At 50.7% G+C, this 20,674-nt stretch overlaps 1 protein-coding gene across 5 annotated transcripts in view; it reads right to left on the bottom strand.

Moving 5' to 3' along the window:
• FRMD6 (FERM domain containing 6) overlaps window positions 1-20,674 on the bottom strand; it is a 285,594-nt gene that overhangs the window by 96,528 nt on the left and 168,392 nt on the right. The window lies entirely within an intron of this gene.

The raw sequence follows: 20,674 nt of genomic DNA, 5'->3' as shown, positions 1-20,674 counted from the left end.
GGCCAGCCCACAGCCTCCCAGCTGGCGGGTGACACTGCTGCCAGGGAGGAAATCAGCCCTCGCGCTTCTGGGCTGTCACCGAGTCACCGCCACCAGACTCGCCTGGTCTCCAGGGTTGCCTCAGCTCCTCAGCTCTCCCCAGCGCCCCTGACCGCTGCCCTGGCAGCTGTTGCAAGCCTCCTCATGACCGTCCTCCACGCCTTGCTGCGGTCTGAGCCAGTGGCTCTCCACCTTGGCAACCTGCTAACATCCCCCAAGACCTTTAAAAACCCCAGTGCCCAGGCTGCGTCCCAGGCCAAGAGAGTGAGCCGCCCTGGCAGGGATCTGAGTGTCCGTATGTTCAGAGCTCCCCAGATGACTCCAGGGTACAGCCAAGGGTGAGGACCCCTGCTTTCGAGTCGATAATGTCCCCTCCTCCCTCAGAAGGTGAGGCGCTGGAGCACAAAGATCTCGAACAGCTCTCGGCTCACAGGCACATCACCCGCCGTCCTCTCTCCCGCGTGAGGGACTGAGACGTGCTGCTTTCCATTTCAGGACAAACTGTGTCCTTCACACATGGATCTTCCGAGCTATTCCGAGACCGGCTCGTGTCTCTCACCTCTCCCTCTCTCCTGGATCCTTCCCTTCAGATCACAAGCAAGGTTAAGCTTCCCCCGTCTTCAAAATGGTCTCCCTGGAGCTGTCCCCTCCGTCTCCAGCCTCACATCCACCTGCTCTCCCGTGCATCTTCGTATCCTGGTAATATTCTCTCTGCACACCGAGCTTTCTCAGCTGGACTCACTCACTCATCTCATTGTTGGGTAGCTCTGAAAGGCTCCCAGATACGCTGGCTGGATTGAGACTCTTCCACAGCAGGTAGTACATTCGGCTGACACTCTCTGTTTTGCTCTCCTCTCCAGTTGAAGCTCCTTGAGGACAGGAACCATGTCATTTTCAGCTTGGCTGACATCAGCCCCTGGCTTTTTGTAGGGGCTCAGCTACGCTAGTTGAACTGAACTGCAAAACCATTTTCCACTGAGCTCCTTGGCAGAATGATGCGGTCTAACTGGCTGTGGGTGAATTTCATTTAACTGGGCCCCCAGATTTTTTTTTTTCCTGAGGAAGATTCACCCTGAGCTAACACGCGTGTCAGTCTTCCTCTATTTTGTACGTGGGTTGCTGCCACAGCACGGGCACCAACGAGTGGGTCCATGCCCAGGAACCAAACCTGGGCCACTGAAGCTGACCGCAGTGAACTTAACCTCGAGGCCACAGAGAAGGCCCCAGGCTCCCTGCTTTTATTCCCATGAAGAACTGCCATAGAAATTACTTGGGCAATTACTGGGACATGCTTTTGGATTTTATACTACGCCAATAATGTCATATTTACTCGATTGGGATGACTTTCTGAGCAAATCTAATACAGGATTCCTCTCTCCAGCATTTCCACCTTTTCAGGGCCCTTGCCCCAGTGACAGTGATCACTTGCCATCAGAAGAAATAAGAATGAACCATGAGGCCTGTGCTTTACGCAGCTTTAGAAATTAAATTCACTCCCGACTGGGTCTGCTTTGTTTCAGAGTCCAGCATCATTTCTTTGTGGACGCAGTGCTGACCTCACTCTGCAAAGCGGCCAGGAGAGGCTGGGCCGCTACCTGCGCTTTCCGCGGCAGCAGCTCACTAAAGCTTTTCCCTGTTTCTTTTGTTTTCCTTTAAACCCTCCTTCAGCAGCACAGCCTGCTCCTCCTCACACTCTGGATGCACAGCTCCCTCAGCAGAGCGGCCAAACCCCTCCCTGCTGACGGATCAGCCAAGTAAACCGGCAGCCCTTCCTTCTGCTAGTTTCGTAAAATCCACTGACTGCATGTATTCATAAGCACAAGAAAACACCTGTGAGCAATTAACCACATACCCTTGATTTAGAGGCTTGGAAATACGCTGGTGGCCCCCAGACCTTTGGCACAGGTCTCTGTTTACATGCAGCCACAACCCCAGCCTCCAACAGGCCGTTACAGAAGGTCACCCTTTCCAACACAGCACAGCGCTGCCCCTAAAAGCCACCCTGCCCGGGCCTTGGACAGAAGCTGCCTCTGGGAGGGGCTGCGTTAAAGACGCGGCTCGGGAGCCTGGACGGCAGTCAGCCTCAGGCCATTTCTCCGAAATTTGTATCTAACCATAGCCAAGGAAGGGGACCCCCAAACCAGTTTTAGAAACTCACTGAGTTAAAAATCGTGTCTAAAATTACTCACATGGAAAGTGTTGCATATACCTGTTTCTGTCTGGCCTGGAAGAAATACCCACAGAGTTAATAAACCAAGTGTACACTAACAGAGTGTCCCATGAAAAGGCAAAAATCCATCTTCTAGAGTGGACAGTCTACCGTAGAATTACAAAACAAAAAGATTCCTTTAATCCTTTCTCTCATTGGCAAGAATGAATTACCGCTCTGCCGTGCACATCACTTTACGTTCTATGTGACCAGACTATTTAAAATGAAACCTCAAAACATTGCAGAAAGCCATCTTTTTCCAGAATCAGTCTCAAAAAACCATAAGACCCTAAAAACAAGAGTCTTCGAGAACCCCAGACATTCTAAGGGAGCTCTGTGCACCTGTGCACTTCTCAGGCGAGGGGGCCGAGGTGTCTGTGGCCACACCGCCGCCCACAGTAGCCACCACAGGCAGCCAAGGAGTGCCTGACGCCACGCAGCCTCAACAGAGCCGCTCAAGGCTGAGCGAGGAGAAGGACGCAAACATCTCAGCAATTGCTCTACTGATTAATGTGGGAATTATCATATTTTGTATATATAGGAGTAAATAAAATATATTATTACAATTAATCTTACCTGTTTCTTTTTACTTTTTTAAATAAGGCTACTAGGAAACCTAAAGCCACATCTGCAGCTCACGTTCTGTTTCTGTTGGATGGCACTGTGTCCACAGCTTTCGCCAGTTTATCAAAGGGCCCTCTCCTTAGAGCCCAGAGGAGCTGAGGTGTAAATGCTCATCTCCCATCCTGCAGATTCTGTCTCCCCGGGCCTCAGAGAGCCCAGCACCGGGCGGCTCTGACGCAGGCAAGGCTGTCCTTGGCCCACGCTGGAGACCCTCTGCCTTGGAGGCTTCTGACACTGCTGGTATTTCAGAGACACACTGCCCCACCTTCTCCACCGGCACAGGGATTCTGCAATCTCTCCCCTCCAGTCTTCGAGGGGCGCACATCACAGCTCCATCTGTCTGTCCTCCTGGACACTCCACCTACAGACCGAGTGTCTTGGCCCCTCTCACACAATCCCGCTCCGCCTGTGTTTTCCATTTGGGTCACGCACGCTCTGAATTCCTCCTCTCTTCCTTCCCCGGCCACGCCAGTGCACGTAAACACTCATTAAGGCCATCAGGCTATCTAATATACCCTTCTGTGTTTTTTTCTCACTGCTGCCTGGATTGTTGTCATAACCTCCCACCTCGCCTCTCTTCCACCAATTCTTCCTGCTGTCAGAGTTAATCTTAAAAGCACAAATCTGATTATATTCCTCCCTGGTCCAAAGATTATCTCATAAACTCATTGTAGCCAAAAAGGTCCTCCACCAATTGTCTGGATCCTGGTTCCATGTCCACCAAGCCCGTGCACTCCAGCTGCACGTCCGTGCCTCCAGCCTTTGCATATGGGCTCCCCGCGGCCCGAATGCTTTTTCCCCCTTCCCTTCCTGGACCCCGTACTGCCATCTCTACTGCCTTCACTTTGGGACTCCCAAAGTGCTGTGTGTGCCTCTCCATCACAGCACGTCACACTGTACCGAATTATTTGAACTTGAGCTCCTCTGAGTTACTCACTTTTTGTCCTTGCCACCTGGTACCGTGCTGAGAACTGCAGAAACTGATTCGATACCCAGACAAATTCCAAGTATCCTTGTGTCTATAGATTTTCCAAAAGTACAGTTCTCCAACCTCACAAGTTAGAGTTTGAAGGATCCTTGGAGATTTTGTCATCTACCCTCTCATTCCTTGATGAGCAAATCAAGACCTTCAGAGGTTACATGACTCAATCTTATCGAGTGCCTGCTATCTCATTTCATCTTCATGATGACCCAGGAAGCAGCCATTGCTATTAATACCCACTTTACAAAAGAGAAAAATGAGGCCTCAGTGAATTTAAACAATGTGCCCTGGCAGGATGAGACAGGAATTCAGGTCTCCTTGTACTCGGCCTAGTGATCTTCCCCTTGCCTCACATAACTACTTATAATCTGGGCCACTCCCTGAGTTATTCAAGACACAAAGATGATATTCTATAGGGGAGATACAATGTTTCAGTGGAAAGAACCACATTATGACAATGAGACTGGTTTTAGCCTCAGCTCTGTCAATTCTAGAGTTTTCTTATCTGTTAAATGAAGAGATTTACACTAGCTGTCTTATTATTAATATAAAATACTGTGGAAACAACCTAAGTGTCCATCAATGGAGGAACAGACAAAGAAAATGTATATATACATTGGATATATACAATGGAATATCATTGAGTCATAAAAAAGAAGGAAATTCTGTCATTTGCAACAACCTGGATGGACTTTGAGGACATTATGCTGAGTGAAATAAGTCAGATAAATACTGTATGATCTCACTTATAAGTGGTATCTAAAAGAGCTGAACTCATAGAAACAGAGTAGAGTGGTTGTTGCCAGTAGCTAGGGGGTGGGAGAAATGGTGAGATGTTGGTCAAAGGGTACAAATTCCTAGTTATAAGATGAATAAGTTCTGGAGATCTAATGTACATCAAGGTGACTACAGTTAACAAGACTTTTATAACTATAGTCACAGAAAAGGTAAGTATGTGAGGTAACAGAGGTGTTAACTAACTTCATTGTGGTAATTATTTTGCAAGATATTTGTGTATCAAATCATCATGTTGTATACCTTAAACTTACACAATCTTTTATGTTAATTATATTTCAATAAAGCAGGAAAAAATATGAAAGAAAGGCAGATATAAACAAACAGATAAACGAAAGTGTTTAATGAACTATATCATTTCAACTTGGAGATGTTTATGCATTTCTTTTGAAACAATTTTGTTCATTATGAAAGTAGTTGGTGTTCATACGGAATACTCAAAAACTATAAAAAACAAACAGAAGAAAAATATCACCATCAAGATCACTATTAACATTTGATATAATTCTTCCCAGTTTTTTCAATGCATTTTTTATTTGTTTGACATATTTGTGATCATAAATTTTATCTGCCATTGTTTTTTTCATTTTCCATCAGGAAATAAACATCCCTTCACTAGTACTATACAAGGTTCATAAGCATAACTTTTCATGGCTACGTAATAGCCCATCAACTACTCATACCATACAATGCTCACAGTTGTTTGGGTCCTAATAGAGTGATATTCAAAGGCATAAAACCAAGCAAGTTGGTAGAACGATAGCATCAGCCGCTCAAAGTGACCTCAGAGATCTCTAGTCTGCTGTTTCTCAAAGTGTGGTCCTCAGCACAGCAGCATCCGTATCACGTGGGAGCCTGTTAGCAACGCAGACTCTTGGGGTCTACCCCAGACCTACTGAACTCGAATCTGCATTTTCACTAGGTCCTCAGGGGATTCCTGTGCACATTAATACATGGGCAGTGACGGAGACAGAGATCCCAGCCTTGGCCGCACTTGAGAATCACTCAGGAAGAGCTTCAAAGTCCTGAAGTCCAGGTCCCACCCAAGACTAAATCAGGATCTCTAGGAGGGGCACCAGGCACCGGTCTCTTCCGTGCGCCCTGGTGATTGCAATGTGCTTGGAAGCTGTGGAGGGAGCAGCTGAGACCCCCACACCTGAGCAGAGGTGTGGGCTGCTCTCTCTCCAGGGCTTGAGTTCATTTCACAGGGTCATTCTACACATTTCTGTGGGGGAACTCTGGTAAAAAAAGACAGCGAAATAAAGCAGAACAACAGCAAGGAAAACAAAATGAGACCCCACAATGCTCCTAAGAAAATTTAAATATAAAAGTCTATGAAAATTCCCCATTTGTGTTCTCCTTCCTGCCCCTCCTGGCCGCCCCCTAGAGCTCCCCTCTCCCAAGAGAGTCCTGGCGCAATACACTCTGCAGATGACACTCGGAGACCACAGAGTGGGTTTCCAGTATCACAGAGCCAGGAAGAAACAGAAAGACTACTTGACTTCTCAATAATTTTATTTGTCCTGGCACATTTTCCTAACTTCAAGCCCCAAATCCAGTTTCTCCTACATGCCTGTATTTAAGCAAGCCAGGGGACCCTGAAACTCTGGCTCTGTCTACACAATGCCACAACCACAGGTGGCAGAAGGGTCAAGGTCATAACCATGAACTAGTTTTCCTAATTTTCTTTTCAATGAATTGACCATTTAAAACACAAACACGTGAGTTAACCTGGAGGCCTGGATCTCCTCTGCACCGACAGCTGCCCCGGCCCCTGGTGGGGGGTGGCCCTGGGACTGAGCCAGCACGTAGGTGGAGGGAGCTCTGACCACCTCTGTGGGGACACGGCAGAGCGTGCCCACAACTGCCCACCTCCCGCGGCTGAAATCTGAGGTGTTGGGGGGGGAAGCTGGCGCCAGAGGTGACATGACAGCCACGTCCACCTGGAAGGGAGGAGCTGGGACATGGTCCTCCATCTGAATGTGACATCGTCCAGCACTCCTCCGCTGCCTAACTCCAGGAACAGAACGGGCTTCAGGTCCTTTAAGCCCCAACACCATGTGTGAGTGTGCGTTTTGAGGGTGAGAAGGCCCACAGTTTTGATCTTTTCAGAAGGGTCCATGCTAAGTGCTTAACAGCCGCAAGCAGAAGCCCTGAACCCTTTACAGTACAGGGAGGTGCAGCCCGGCCCAGACTCCCAGCCTCCTGGGCCTCCTCTCCCGTCCCCGTTGCCCGCGAGCGCTGGTTCCCGTCACAGGACTTCTCGCGTCTCGCACAGGCCTGCGCCTCCTTGATTTGATACTCGCCTCCCTCTTGGCCAGGAACGAGAGGCCCTTGCTGCCTCCTCTGCCCCTTCCTGCTGGTGAGCTACCTCCTATGCTCCCCCGCTCGGCCCCTCTCCTTCCTCCTCCCAGCTTCTTCTCCAGGGCTCCCTGCTCAGTCCGCACCCCACGTGTGTGGAGCTTGCCCTGTGCTGCTGTCACTGATCCTGTGCCAGTCTCTTCTGCTCATCGGTGAGACCTTGAAAGTGCAGACCATGCCCCTGACCACCCCAAACCATCGCCCACAACAGCAGACACTACTGCCGATGCAGAGAGGGAGGGCATGAGGCTCCCCCTCAGCTTGGCCACTGTCCTCGGATCTTGCCCACAGCTTGACCCTGAGGGGTGGCATATCCACACCAGGATCCTGCTCAGGGTGACAGAATCTGTCCTGGTCCAAAGGCACATTCCTGGCTGATTCCTACTCACCTTTTAAGAACCACTATGAAAAAAGAATAAACAGGGGCCAGCCCGGTGGCTCAGCAGTTAAGAGTGCACGTTCCGCTTCTGGCAGCCCGGGGTTCGCTGGTTCCGATCCCGGGTGCAGACACGGCACTGCTTGGCACATCATGCTGTGGTAGGCGTCCCACATATAAAGTAGAGGAAGATGGGCATGGATATTAGCTCAGGGCTAGTCTTCCTCAGCCAAAAAAAAAAAAAAAGGGAGGATTGGCAGCAGTTAGCTCAGGGCTAAACTTCCTCAAAAACAACAAAAAAAGACACTATATAAAAAAAGAAAAAAGAATAAACAGAACAAGGAAGAAGACTTGGAAATTAAAAGTGTAATTGATGACAAAACATTCAACAGGAGGCTTGGAAGAGAGAGTGAGAGGAATCTCCTGGAAAGGACAGAGGCCACAGCCAGGAGGGTACATGCCCCTCCTCGAGGCATCCAGGACAGCCTCCTCCCAGAGTGCGCATCTGTCACCCTGCGTGGTAGTAGCCAGGCAGCCGTCTCCCCACCTGGACCTGGTCTGCGCGCCTTTCTCCCCATCAGGGTCACAGGGCGGCGCACAGCGGGCACCCACACCTCGCACAGGAGAGCAAGGAGAGAAGCCTTCAGCAAGCAGGCTGAGGTCTGTGCGGAAGGCAAGGAGGTGAGCCCAGGGGCCCTCGGGAGGCCCAGGCTGGGGCAGCACGCAGCTTCCAGCATCGCACGCGGGACAGGAGAGGGTGCCTCTGGGCAGGCAAGGGTGAGGCCCCCAGGAAGAATTTCAAGAGAAGGAGGGAAGGGGAAATCTCATGCAGCAGTTAATATTTCTTGAGGAATTACTATGTGCCAGGCACTGTGCCAAGGACCTCTCACGCGTTCTCTCACTTAAGCTTCACAGAAACCTCATCAAATAGCTACAATTTTTACTATATCCGTTTTCTAGATGAGAAGGGTGCGGCGTGCAGACACTAAGTATCCGACATAAAGTTCTAGAGCTGGTAAGTGACGGAACTGGGATTTGAGAAAAGAGTGTGACAACGCCTGTGTCGTCTCAGTCTCTGGCTAGCGTCCCTGCCCACATTCCCATGTGCTGGTCCAGCCACAGGGAGCCCAGCTCTCTGCGCATCACGGCTTGGGCCCATGGAGAACCGTGGCCCATCCCTTCCCAGAAAGTGCTGTGTGGGAGAGTAAATAGCCGGGTTTGGGGCTTCACGGTTTTCTTCTGGTTTGTGTTACTGGATTTGATGCACAGAAAACTGCCCAGAACCTCAAATAATTATAGTACGATGACTCTGCTTCCTTCACGTGGCCACAGCAGACAGGCGGGAGCCCAGAGACGGCAGGGGGAGGGAGCCACCATGGGATGGGAAAGGGCCAGCCAGGACCAGGGATTTCCAACAGAGCTGCAAGCACGGCGTGGCACCCGGAGAAATGGGGAAGGCCCTGGAGGGTCACTGCCTTGTTTCATATAAAACCCTTTAATAAAAAGGCCTTTAAGACGTATGCTTAAATGGGAAAACAGCAAGTTGTAAGACACTTCATGCAGTGGGGTACCATTTACGCCAGGAAGAAACCCCACCAGGAAGTCTGGAGTCTGGAAGACATTACACCACAGGCTACAGCATTGTCTCCCAGAGGGAGGAGACCTCGGTTCAATCTATATTCTTCACAATACTATGACAATCACGTATTATTGAGTAATGAAAAATTGTAAAATAAGTGGGCTTAAAAAAGAAAAAAATATTGAGTGAAAGAGGAACTCTGTTTCTTGTCGGTCTGGGTTAGAATTAGCGCTTCAGTGATGGCGCCAGCTCCCTTTTTGATCGTCGCGACAGCACCCCGGTGCCTCCCTCAACTTTGAACTGGGTGTGTGGTACACCTTCCATTTCACAGTGTCCAGCAAACCTCGACAGTCTCACAGTCTGTTCTGAGCCAGAAGAGACTGAGGAGGTCGTCTGGCCCAACCCTTCTGCAGACGAAGCAGCACATCGGCCTCCTCACTGCCCAGCACGGCTCAGAGACTCAGTCCTGGAGCTGTTGCAATAGGGGTAATTCATGGACCAAGCCCAGGAGAGCAAGAGTCACCTGGACATTAGCTCGAGGCCGGCGTACCACGAGGGCAGAGCTGGTGGGAGAGGGCTGGGGGCCAGGAACGTGCTCTGGAAAGGGCCCAGTGGGGTGTGCCTGTGCATGTAAGTGTGTGTGCAATGAGTGTTTATACGTATGCATGTGTGTGTCAGTATGTGCATTGTGCGATATATGTGCGTATCACTGAACATGTGTGAGTCTGGATGTGTGTGTGAGCATGAGTGTGAGTATGTGTGTGGAATGGGAGGATCTTTCTTTCCACAAGCCAGGAGCCCAAGGAGGTATTGCAAGAGACCTGAAGACCCAGCGCCACGCTCTTAACGCCTGCGCAGGGGACTCCCAGCCCCTGGCCGTGACCCAAGGGCGAGGCAGAGGGCGGTCCTTGCCTTACCCTGGAGGGGACCGCTCTCCCTGGCCTCTAGGAACTGACCCACCTCGCTCCTGGCTGTGTCGTCAATTTTCAATTAAGACACCAACTTCTCCAGCACTCTGGAGTCAACAGCGTGGAAAGTGGGTAACTAGCAGTCGCCCTGGAGGGGCTGGAACACCTGGGTCCAGCAGTGGGAAGGACTCAAGTTCTGGACGCAGGTTCTAGCTCCTCCTGACATGCCCACTTCAACTCCCTTTCCAGATGAATAAACTATTTCGTGATTCCATCAGACTCCCTCTTCAACATGTCTCAAAATGTATAACATAACCCACATCGTGTTACCGATCCTTGCGAGGTCCACAACCACCTCCAACTATGGAGGGGCCCAGCCTCAGGGAGGGCCTTCTCCCAGATCCGGGTAGGTCTGCCGGGTGCCTTTCCTGCAGATCGGGAGTGGCGCCTCACTGGAGCACCTTTTACGATAAGATATATGTTCTCTCTCTGCATCCTCAAGAGATATCCTTAAGTAGAACATGTATCTTTTGGGGTAAGATACGAGCAATGTAGTGACACAGACTCCAAATACCTCAGCCGTGAAGACATCAAGAGAGAATGATTTGTTTCTTGTTTGATGCAGCAAAGCTCGGCCTGTGCAAACCCATCCTCAAGTTGAGATAAACAACATAATGCAAATACATGAAAAGAGACCTCGGAGAAGTAAACAGCCCAGAAGAGGTCTTGGCCGGGTGACGCGCTAGCTGAGAGGCCAGGGGGGCGGGGTGCAGGGGCGGTGAGCTTCATGAAGAGATGGCCGTGGGTGTGGTTGGTTTGTGTTCTGTCTCATCCGTCAGGATCTTGAGATCGCAGCTCCTACAGTCGACTGACATTCAAGGCTGTCAGCTCAGTGGACAACATCCCCGTGTTGACTGCAAGCGCCTAGGAAGCTGGGAATGTACGGAGACAGAGAGGGCCTGGGAGAGCGTAAAGGTGGAAAATGAAAGTCCAAGGCAGTATTTCCTGGGTAACAGGAAGGCCACGGAGGATGAGAAGGATGTGGCACACAGAGTCTCCACTTGGCACGTCCTACCCAAGGCTGGCTCCCGGGTGCCGTGGAAGACACCATGGCCACAGAGGCTTCCCCTCGCTCTTCCCATTCCCTTAAGAGCTTAGTGTCTAGTCTCTAACTCATCGTTAGATTTTTAAAGTAACTCTTGCATTCCTGGCCCAGTCATTTCCTTAAAACACGGTAATTTTAACAAGATTTTAGCAATAATCTTCCTTCCTCCTAACCCTGAATGTGCAAGCATTCCTTGGAAGGCTATTTACCTGAACTGGAAAACGGGCTGGATGCACAAGTGATCGATTGCCCGAGGCCTCTCCCCAGTCATCTCTAGCCCAGGGAGACACTGCAGCCTGCCCCGGAGCCGTGTTTTATGGATCTTGGGATGCCCGGCACTTTTCACACAACAGACACTCAAAACTGCTGAGCTGAACTATGAGCTGCTGGAGCCATTCTCCTGCAACACCCACACCATCACACACATACTTACATGCACCCGTGCCCACTTGCCCTCCCGCAGCAACCCAGCTGTCCCCACTACCGTGGGTGGTAAAGGAAGCTTCCAGACCAAATGACCAACTTATGCCCTTCTGAACTGCCCCATGTCCCTTGTCCCGTGTCCTCGTCCTCAGGGTAGCTGGCCTTCCCCTCCCTCGCTGCCCTCCTGCACTCACATACCTTCCCCTGCTCCTCACTCCGGACATTTCACTTTAGGGACTTTTTTTCACAAGAGAAATTGCTGCGGAAGGCAGGACATCCTTATAGCAAATAGTCTTCATAAAATATGCTGGAAACTGGCAGATTTCTAATGCATATGTGCCTGTCACTACTTGAGTTGTTAGTTGTTCCGAATGCAACATCTTTAACACTGGAAAAAGCCCTAAGAGGATGTTGTTCTTTCTCACTGGAGAAGTGAGGCTCAGAGAGAGTGAGCAGCTCCCTCCGAGGACAGAACGACATCCACTCGGCTTGGTTTCTGAGCCCAGTGAGAGGTGTGATGCCGAGGCCCTGGTTCCACCTCCTCCCAGGAAAACACCATTTTTCCCTTAGGGAAGGATGAAAAATGCCTAATGTATTATAATTGTGTTCCATTTTTCTATTCACTGGAGGAAAAAGTTTTTTATTATATTTTTCCCTTTTGGAAAAGTCGTATTTGTTCCTGAAAACCACTTCTGAACTACCGAGCAGCAAAAAGCAGAAAAAAATCCCTCATAACCCACCACTTAGACACAACTTTCCACATTTGGGGTGGGTCTTTGATCCCACCTCTTAGACACAAGCTGTCCACATTTGGGTGGGTCGTTGAAGATGTTTTTGATTGGAGCATTTTTATGGATTCGTGCTGGACACAAGAGTCTGTGCAGTGGTCAGTTCCACAGCATGGGACCGTGCAGATGTGCATACTTTCACCAATGCCAAAAGTCAGGCAGGAAAGGAAGCATTACTGTTTGCTCATTATATGAATGTTAAAGGCTGTCCACCCCAAAGTATTAAAGCTAAAAATAAATAAACCAGAAAACTTCATCTAGATCAGGGGTTGGCAGACTTTGCTGGTAAAGGGGCAGGCTGTAAACATTTTAGCTTTATGGCCACACGGTCTCTGTTGCAACAGTCAACTCTGCCCTCACAGCACAAAAGCAGCCACAGATGATCATCAGTGAATGAGCACAGCTGTGTGTCAACCAAACTATTTCTAGACACTGAACTTCAAATTCTGTACAAATTTTCATGTGTCATAAAGTAGTATTCTTCTTTTGATTTTTTTAAAGCATTTAAACATATAAAAACTACCCTTAGCCTGTGAGCCACACAGAAATAGGTACAGGTGGTGTCTGCCCACCCTCCTCCCAGTCATCCATTTATCCCTCGACCACATCACAGGGCCAGACCAGGTCACAGAATCAGTGAGAATTCTCTCCAACCCTTCCTTCTCCTGGATTCACACACACACTCACACACACACACTCACACACACTCCCACACACACACACATCTGGTTGCCTCCAAGTCTCTCCTTCATAGGCTTGCCACTCTCTGCTAGAGTTTCACAGACTCAAAAGTTACTCCTATTTTCCTCAGTCAGTTCTCTTCTGGGAGCATCTGATAATCTGACCAAAGTAACTCACGTTAAGGAGTGAGGGGCAGGGAGCGTCCTCCCTCCGGGAACTTCCATTTAGAAGAGCACGCACAGATGCAGCTAAGTGATGTTGGAGATACATTTTTGAGCAGCAGGATACTCAGTTCCTCCTTCAGGAAGTTGACTCCAGGGCTGTGAGGTCAAGAGGCTAGATGGCGTGTCTACTGGGAGCTTACAGTCTAACCGGAAGGCACGGCAAAGAGAACTGAAGCCTCAGATCAGAAGCTGTGGAGAAACTGGTGCACACGCGGCTAAGGTGATGGAGATGATGCTGACTGCCCGACAGCGTCAAGCCCAGGCATTCGGGGTGTTCGCGCCTCTGCATACCGGTGGATATTGGCCTACAGCATCCTCAGGGGCTCAGGGTTTACACAGAGTCCCTGCTTTCTGGGTATACTTGTGCTGTTGTACGCACAAACAATTCAAGAAAAAGAGTTTCTAAGCAGCAACCCAAGCCTGGAGGCTATTCTGGAGCCTTTCAGGGAATTTCTGGAGATCTGTAATGCTCCAAACAAGACGCCTTCCTGACTGTCAGCACAGAGAGTGTCAGCACCGACTCTGTGGCAGATCAGGGCAAGGAGAGCAAACAGGACAATACACTGAGAACACCTCCTGCAAAGTCTCCTTTCCTGGGGGAGGGAGGCAGGCACCCAGACTGAAGACACTGCAGAAAAGTGGGACGAAAAGGTGGCCTTTTCAATGAAAACAAGCTGGACCGGGGCCCTGAGCCAGCAGGCTCTCTCCTGCAGCCACCGTTGCTCCCATCCAACCGGCCCTACCAGAGCTCAGTTCTACCCGGAGCACAGGGAGGCTGGGGCCGGGTGTGCCAGGAGACGCCAGGGGAAGCCCGGGCTGGAGAGGCAGGTGGAGGTCAGCATCTGAGCATCAGCTGCTTTGGAAAGTAAATGGTGAAAAATACACCTTCCCTCTAGGTTCCAAAAATTGCTGTCCAGATATCCTTTTTTAAAATCACCCAATTTTCATTTCAATGACAAGTGCTAATGGATCATTAAAATAACACACATGCTACCAACTCACGCTATCGATAACTGCAGCCGCCCTTGACGTCGTCTTCCTGCGTCCGAACACGGTTCACTCCATCTGGCTCTCCGCCTCAGCAACAGCCAGGCTTTGATGGCTCAGAGAAAGCCAAACTGCCTAGCTAATTAAGATCTGTACTTCTGAAGACAATTTTCTCTCAAATTGTCAAGCAAAGTTAAATGGGTACGACTTTCTTTGAGAAAGCCAGAAATAAATTCTGGGCTTAGATGTTGCAGATAAAATTACTTCTTAAATTCTAAATTGCAGAAAAATTGTTATTTAGCTATAACTGTGGGGGTGTAGGTATGATGCCATTATTAACCTCCTTTGGAAGGGACGCGTCAGCAACCAGAAGGAGGACCCAGAGCTCAGTGGCCCCCCGCCAGCGCGTCACATCCCCACGCTGCACTCCCCCATCTGTCCCCAGTCTTTCTCACTCTGGCTCTAGACTCTGCAAGAGTCAAATGGATTTCAGAAACCCACTGCAGGGGAGTGGTCCGGATCCCTGTGGACAAGTAAATGACGCTCCATCCTCGGGGCTCTCAAGCACAGCCCTGGGCTTCGGCTAGGCTTACTCTGCGTCCACCACAGTAACCTGCCACCACAGTAATCTGCGCCTGTGTCATGGAGCTCATTCCCTCTGGCAATTCAAAGAAGAGCTTATGGCAAGGAAGGGAAAATACAACCCAAACTGTCTGCTTGTTTATACCCTTTCTGGAAAAAAGAGAGAGTGCTGTAATTTTTAAAAATTAGAACAATGTCACCCTGAACTGATAAAGTGCAGGGGTTTTCAGATCTGTGGTTCAAGTCTTCTGACAACTTAGGTGAGAACATGGGGAATGTGTGATGGTTGGAGGCCAGGCCCCTGCCGCAGGAGCCGAGAAGGAGACCTGAGTGGGGCCGCCCCGCCCCGAGGCTGCATCCCTTTGAGAGGAGTCTGGGGCCCAGGGCAGCAGCAGGAGACGAGGAGGTCTCCAGGGCGTTTCTGTCAGCGTTTAACGAGAGAACTGTACAGGGGGGTCATTGTCATTCAGAACCCAACCAAGCTGAGGAGCAAGACCAAGGGACTGAGGCAGCCCCTGCCTGCCCTCGAAGCACCGGGACAGATACAAGGCAGGAGGCTGCCACATCCTGGCGGCCTCTCAGTCCTCAGACTCCGCATGCTGCCTCCAGGGGCGTGAGCGGACAGATGAAGGTCTGGCTTCCCGGACCACTTCTGTGTCTGCGACTACGGATTATAACGCCGACTTCTGTTGGTGTTTTGGTGTTTTTTCCTTTATTTTTTTTCTCTTCTCTACAGCAAAGCTGTTTTTCTCTCATTCTCTTTTTTTAATCCTTTATTTGCCAAAGAAGACAGATAAGAAGAGCTGAAGGAAATTCAAAACGGAGTTTTCCCCTGGGAGAGAAGGGACGAGAGACAGACTCCACGTCCACACTAAGGCAGGACTGGGCGCCACTGCTGTGCTCCGAGCCACCTGTGTCTCAGGCCTCTGCTTCTCCCCACGTTCTTTCCAGAATCATCCCCGGCTCAGGGGTGCGCAGCCCAGGGACGCTGCCTCCTCCCTCCGAGACCCCCCCACTCTCTGTGGGCCTGCATGCTGGGCCCCGGAACTGGAAGGTCTCGGAGCTCACGCAGTCTTGGAGCCTCTTCACCCGCTTCGTTAACCGTAATTCAGACCTGACGTTCACAGACTGCTTCCGGTAGACCAACGAACGGTGCAAGGTACAGGTGACGCATCTGTTTCTCACACGGCCATGCGAGGTAGGCACTATTATCACCCCCACTTCCAGATGGGAATTGGGGTGCAGGGAGGCCCGTAACCCACTGCGTGGCCCTCAGGAAGGAGTCAGAGGAGGCCCTCCTCCCCACACCTTCCACAGGACAGCCCAGTTTGCTGTACATCCCTGCCTCTGCTCAGGGCCCCCCTTGCCTGGAAAGCCGTACACGGGCTCGCCCCCAGGTCCAGACTGTCCAAGGCCACCTGACCTCATGGTCGGGGGCACGTGCTCTCTCCTCCAGGGCCTCCCCTTGCCGCCTTCACTGTGGTCACTCCTCACTCTGAGAGAACATGGAGCCTGCACGCCCCTGAGCATGTGCCAAAGTCTGCCTGGGTCCACACCACACACCTGCACCCGTGTCTCTGAAACAGGAGGGATGCACCTGCACCTGTGTCTGAAGATGGAGGAAGTGCCGTAGGAGAGGGGAGCAGTGTGTCTGTGCCTGCAGCACTGGCGCACGCCACGCACAGCCTACCGTCTACATGGTGGTGTCCATCACATGTCAGGGAAAACACTGGGAACATGCTCACTGCAGGCCACTGACCTCACAGACACACTGCGGTGGTCTCTCTGGACACACTCAATGCACATTTACGAAAAGAGAGTCTCCTTATCACCCAATGCCGTGCAGCTCTCCCGGGAACGGCTCTCCCTGGGGCCATGCAGTGTGACACCGCCCCCACTGAGCAGTGCTCCGAGGACCCTAGTCCACTCCCAGGCCCTGGATCCCAAGAGCGGGTGACCACTGCCTGCCGGCGTCCTCTTGTGGGAAAGAGCCCTTCTATCCAGCCTCTGCCCTTCCGCTGCTCTTTCCAGGTCATGGACTTTGAACCGGGCCACACAGCTCTGCTCAGGGTGACCCTCACCCACCAGCGAGCCCACGCGGCTGCCTGTTCACGGTCAAAGAGGGGTCACTGCTGAACCCGAGCCCTGGGGCTCAGGCGCAGCCCAGGCCATCACCCTCCCAAGCAAAACGGCCCTATTCTGTGCAAAGCAGTGATTGAAACAGTCATGACGGATGACACCACGTCCTCCAGCTACACGGTGGCTTACGAAGGAGCCCACACCTCCTAATTTTCACATCAGCAGCAGGAGGAACTGTCAGGCAGAGAGGCGCACACTAAAAGCTCTGACCTGACGAGTTGGCAGGAGCAGACATAGTAAGGACCGGTTTAACAGAGGTTAAACCACCTCCCGGCCCCAGACTGCACTGTTTGCAAATATGCCCTGCTGTCAGCAGAGGCGGGTTCCTGATTCTGGCCATGCATCAGATTCTCTGTGGAATTTCACACACGCACACATACATGTGCATACATGCACACGCATACACGTGCACACACAGGGCCCACAAACACATGCAGCACATGCATACATGCACACGTGCACACTCATGCATACAGCAGGCTCTCCCCCTGAAAATCTCACAGTTTAAAAAAGCTGCTGGGTTCAGTCTGACGTGCAGTCTGGGCTGAGAATTACTGTGACAGGGAGACACAACAGTCACGGCAGCTCTCAGTTCCCGGCCGGCCTTGTCTCTCACCATGGCTGCTTTTTCATCAAAAGGGCGAGAGGGCATCAGGAAGAACATTTGTTCTGCCAGCAGCAAGACAGAACGTTTCATAGCTACAGAGAACAGGGCGGCTATGATTTCAATACCAGTAGAAGTAAAACATTTTTCATAAGCACAAACCAAAATATGCAAAACTCTGTAAACTCTGAAAAAGAGGAACTATAAATTCCAGGTTGTGGAACTTATATCCATTTACATTCAAATACTATTAACTATTGGCACTATTTTAGTATTAAAACAAAAGCAGAATGGTGAAGGCCCATTGTTGCCCGAGACTCTAAGGAAAGCAAGCTGTTTATTGAAGATGTTGAACACCCACAGTCTGAACGAGCAGAAGCGCAGGAGTTTCTCTTCTGCAGCAGGGCCTGACCCACAGCATCGCCCTCCCCTCACGCGACGCACAGCCTCTCCTCTCGTCTCCTTCCTCAGCAGAGGCAGCTGGACGTGCACACTGGTCCAGCCCGGGCCTCCTCTCCAAACAGTGCTCTTCCTCCTGACACTCTGCTCCAGGGGCGAAGCTTCACACTGCTGAAGATGCTTCAAACTGCTGGTGAACTGGAAGCAGGTTTTGCTTTCATCCTTTGGAACACAATCAAGATTTACCAGTCTCAGGGGCGGGCCTGTGGCCCAGTGGTTAAGTTCACGCGCTCTACTTCAGTGGCCCAGGCTTTCCCTGGTTGGGATTCTGGGCACGGACATGGCACCGCTCATCAAGCCATGCTGAGGTGGCATCCCACATAGCACAACCAGCGGGACCCACAGCTAGAATATACAGCTGTGTACTGGGGTGCTTTGGGGAGAAGGAGAAGAAACCAAAAAGAAGAAGATTGGCAACAGATGTTAGCTCAGGTGCCAATATTAGGAAACAAAGAGATTCACCGGTCCCGTGTTCCATCGTCCCACAGGACCCTATCCCCAGTCTCTGTTAAGAGGAAGTCGGAGTGTTTTATAAACTAATCCAGAGAAATGGGAGCTAAGAACAACATATATTAGTTTCCAGGGAACAAATTTGGCTTCAAGAGGACCCTCTGGCAATAAGGCCTGAGCCCAAGCTGCAGTTCTCACAGCGGGATTCCAGGCACCCCGAGGGAGGGGCTGACGCGGCTTGGGGAAGATGTCTTGCAGAAACTCTCCAACACGTTTATCAGCCTCGCCTCATCGGCCTCTTCTGAGAACCTGGTTTACCGGTCCACGTGGACTCCGGGGATGGAACGAGGATGGGATACTGAAGCCCCAGGGAGGCCAGCTGGCTCCCTCTTCCGGTTTCCAGCATGGGGGAGGCCCCCAAGGAACGCGGATTGCCCAGAGGAACCCCTCAGCGTGTCACCCAGCTCCTTCTCTTCTACACGAGTCCGGCAGTTTCCCTCACGCACCGTCTCCAGAGGAAGGAGCGAACGTTCAAAACACTCAATTTTGCTTTTGCTTAACAGCTCTGACCAAAGTCCTCACCTGCAAACAGCAGGGACCCTTTGGCTCCATTTCCCGTTTCCAAGTGTAGCGGGAGCTGGGTGCCTGCTGCGGAAGAGGCTAACCAGGGCCTCACTTCTGCTCTCACGAGGCTCTGCAAGAGATACGAGAAACGCTCCAGGTTCATTCGGGGCCCCCGATAATTCACTCTGGTGTGCCCATTTCACACCTGTCTGCTGTCCCAAAAGTACACCTGCATATGCCAGACGATGTGGCCCTACCTTTGTTCAAAATGCGTGGGGACTCCAGTCTTGGAAGGAGGGATGGAAATTTCACAGAGCTGAAGAGGTGGGCTTCACGATCGTGCGTTAAACGTATTTCACCATTGCCGTCTTCAGTTTTGTACTTAAAATATCGAACAAGTTTTCTGGTATCCAGAAATGGGAGTCTAGATTACTCTGTTCGGGAATGTAGCCCACAGGCCCCAGCAGGGCAGAGGGACTCAGAACAACTGGAGCTGCCAGGAGAAGCAGGAGCTGCTCCGAGGGGCACATCTGTGTGCTGTCGCCTCCCGAGGCTGCGGGCAGAGACTTGAGGAAAGGCTGTTGAGGGGGGTGGGAATTTAAGGCAGCAGCCCACCGCCAGCTGGCATGACACAGCCCTACAAACAGTCATTTCCCGTGGTGACAGGTACAACTCAGTAAGCCTGCAAGGGGGGTGCTTATCAAAAAGGTGGGGGTGCAGCCAAAATTCTAGATATATTTTGAAATGAGAATTCACTTTGTGCTTTCACTTGCTCACATTCTTCAGGAAAAGGTGGGCGATCAAGTCTCAGACAGAAGACAGTCTTTCTCTGGCTGGGTTAGAGAGGGCACTGCAAAAACCTTCTCGGGGTCAGAAGGGTGTTGGGAGCTGTTCACTGGCAGCACAGACCCCTCTGCCCCGTTCTCCCCCTGGCAGGTGGAGGTGTGGGGACACAGGCCCGATATGTCCCACCAAGCTGAGGGCAGTGCAAAGAGAGGCAATTGATCAGGAAACCGAGAAAAACAAGAAGGTGGTTTAGTTAAAAACCGCAAGACACACTGTGCACTATACTGAGTGAAGGGTGGGACGGCACACCTGCCGTCTCTGCCTGCGTCCCTCGCCCGATCTGAGCCGGATGCCCTGGAGAGGACGTCTGTGAGAAGGGTCAGGCGAGCACGGCGTAGATGTCGTCTTTCACTGCACTTCATATATTTTTAACAAAGGTCATATGTTAAAAAATCATCTGTGAGATATTTTGTTAATTTTTAATGAATGACATTTAAGAAATAGAAATGATGGTTTCTGTAGCAATCATAACTCTGCTTTTATAGGAATACATAGATAAAAAATTTAGCCCCATTTGTTGTAATCCAAAGAAATGAGTCAGGATTCTGAGGCTGAATTATAGTTACTATGGAAACCAAAACTGTAACCATCATGATTTAGGGGCCTCTATATTCTCAACTGTTGTGTTGTCTGAAAAGAAAAATTTAACTTCTAATTAAATGAGCAGAACATCTAAATTATTTTATAAGAAGTTTCTTAAAATGTGTTCAGATATCATCTAATGTGTTGCTTGCTGCTTTTGGGGTAATTTTCTCCAGCAACTGCTGGCAGGTTTCTGAGAGATGGGTTAGAAATATTTGTTGAGCACCTGTCACGTGTACAGAACACTGCACAGGGCTCCAGAGGAAGGCAGAGAGCACTGGAAATACACAGTTCCCATGCAAGGAGTTTCAATCTAGTTGAGATCGCTTAAAACAACCACAGACAACAACGCAAATGCCTCTATAGA

The sequence above is a fragment of the Equus caballus genome, chromosome 1 (assembly GCF_041296265.1).
Source record: "Equus caballus isolate H_3958 breed thoroughbred chromosome 1, TB-T2T, whole genome shotgun sequence".
NCBI classification, from domain to species: Eukaryota; Metazoa; Chordata; class Mammalia; order Perissodactyla; family Equidae; genus Equus; species Equus caballus.
The sequence above is the reverse complement of the archived record's forward strand: the minus strand, read 5'-3'. Positions and strand labels throughout refer to the sequence as shown.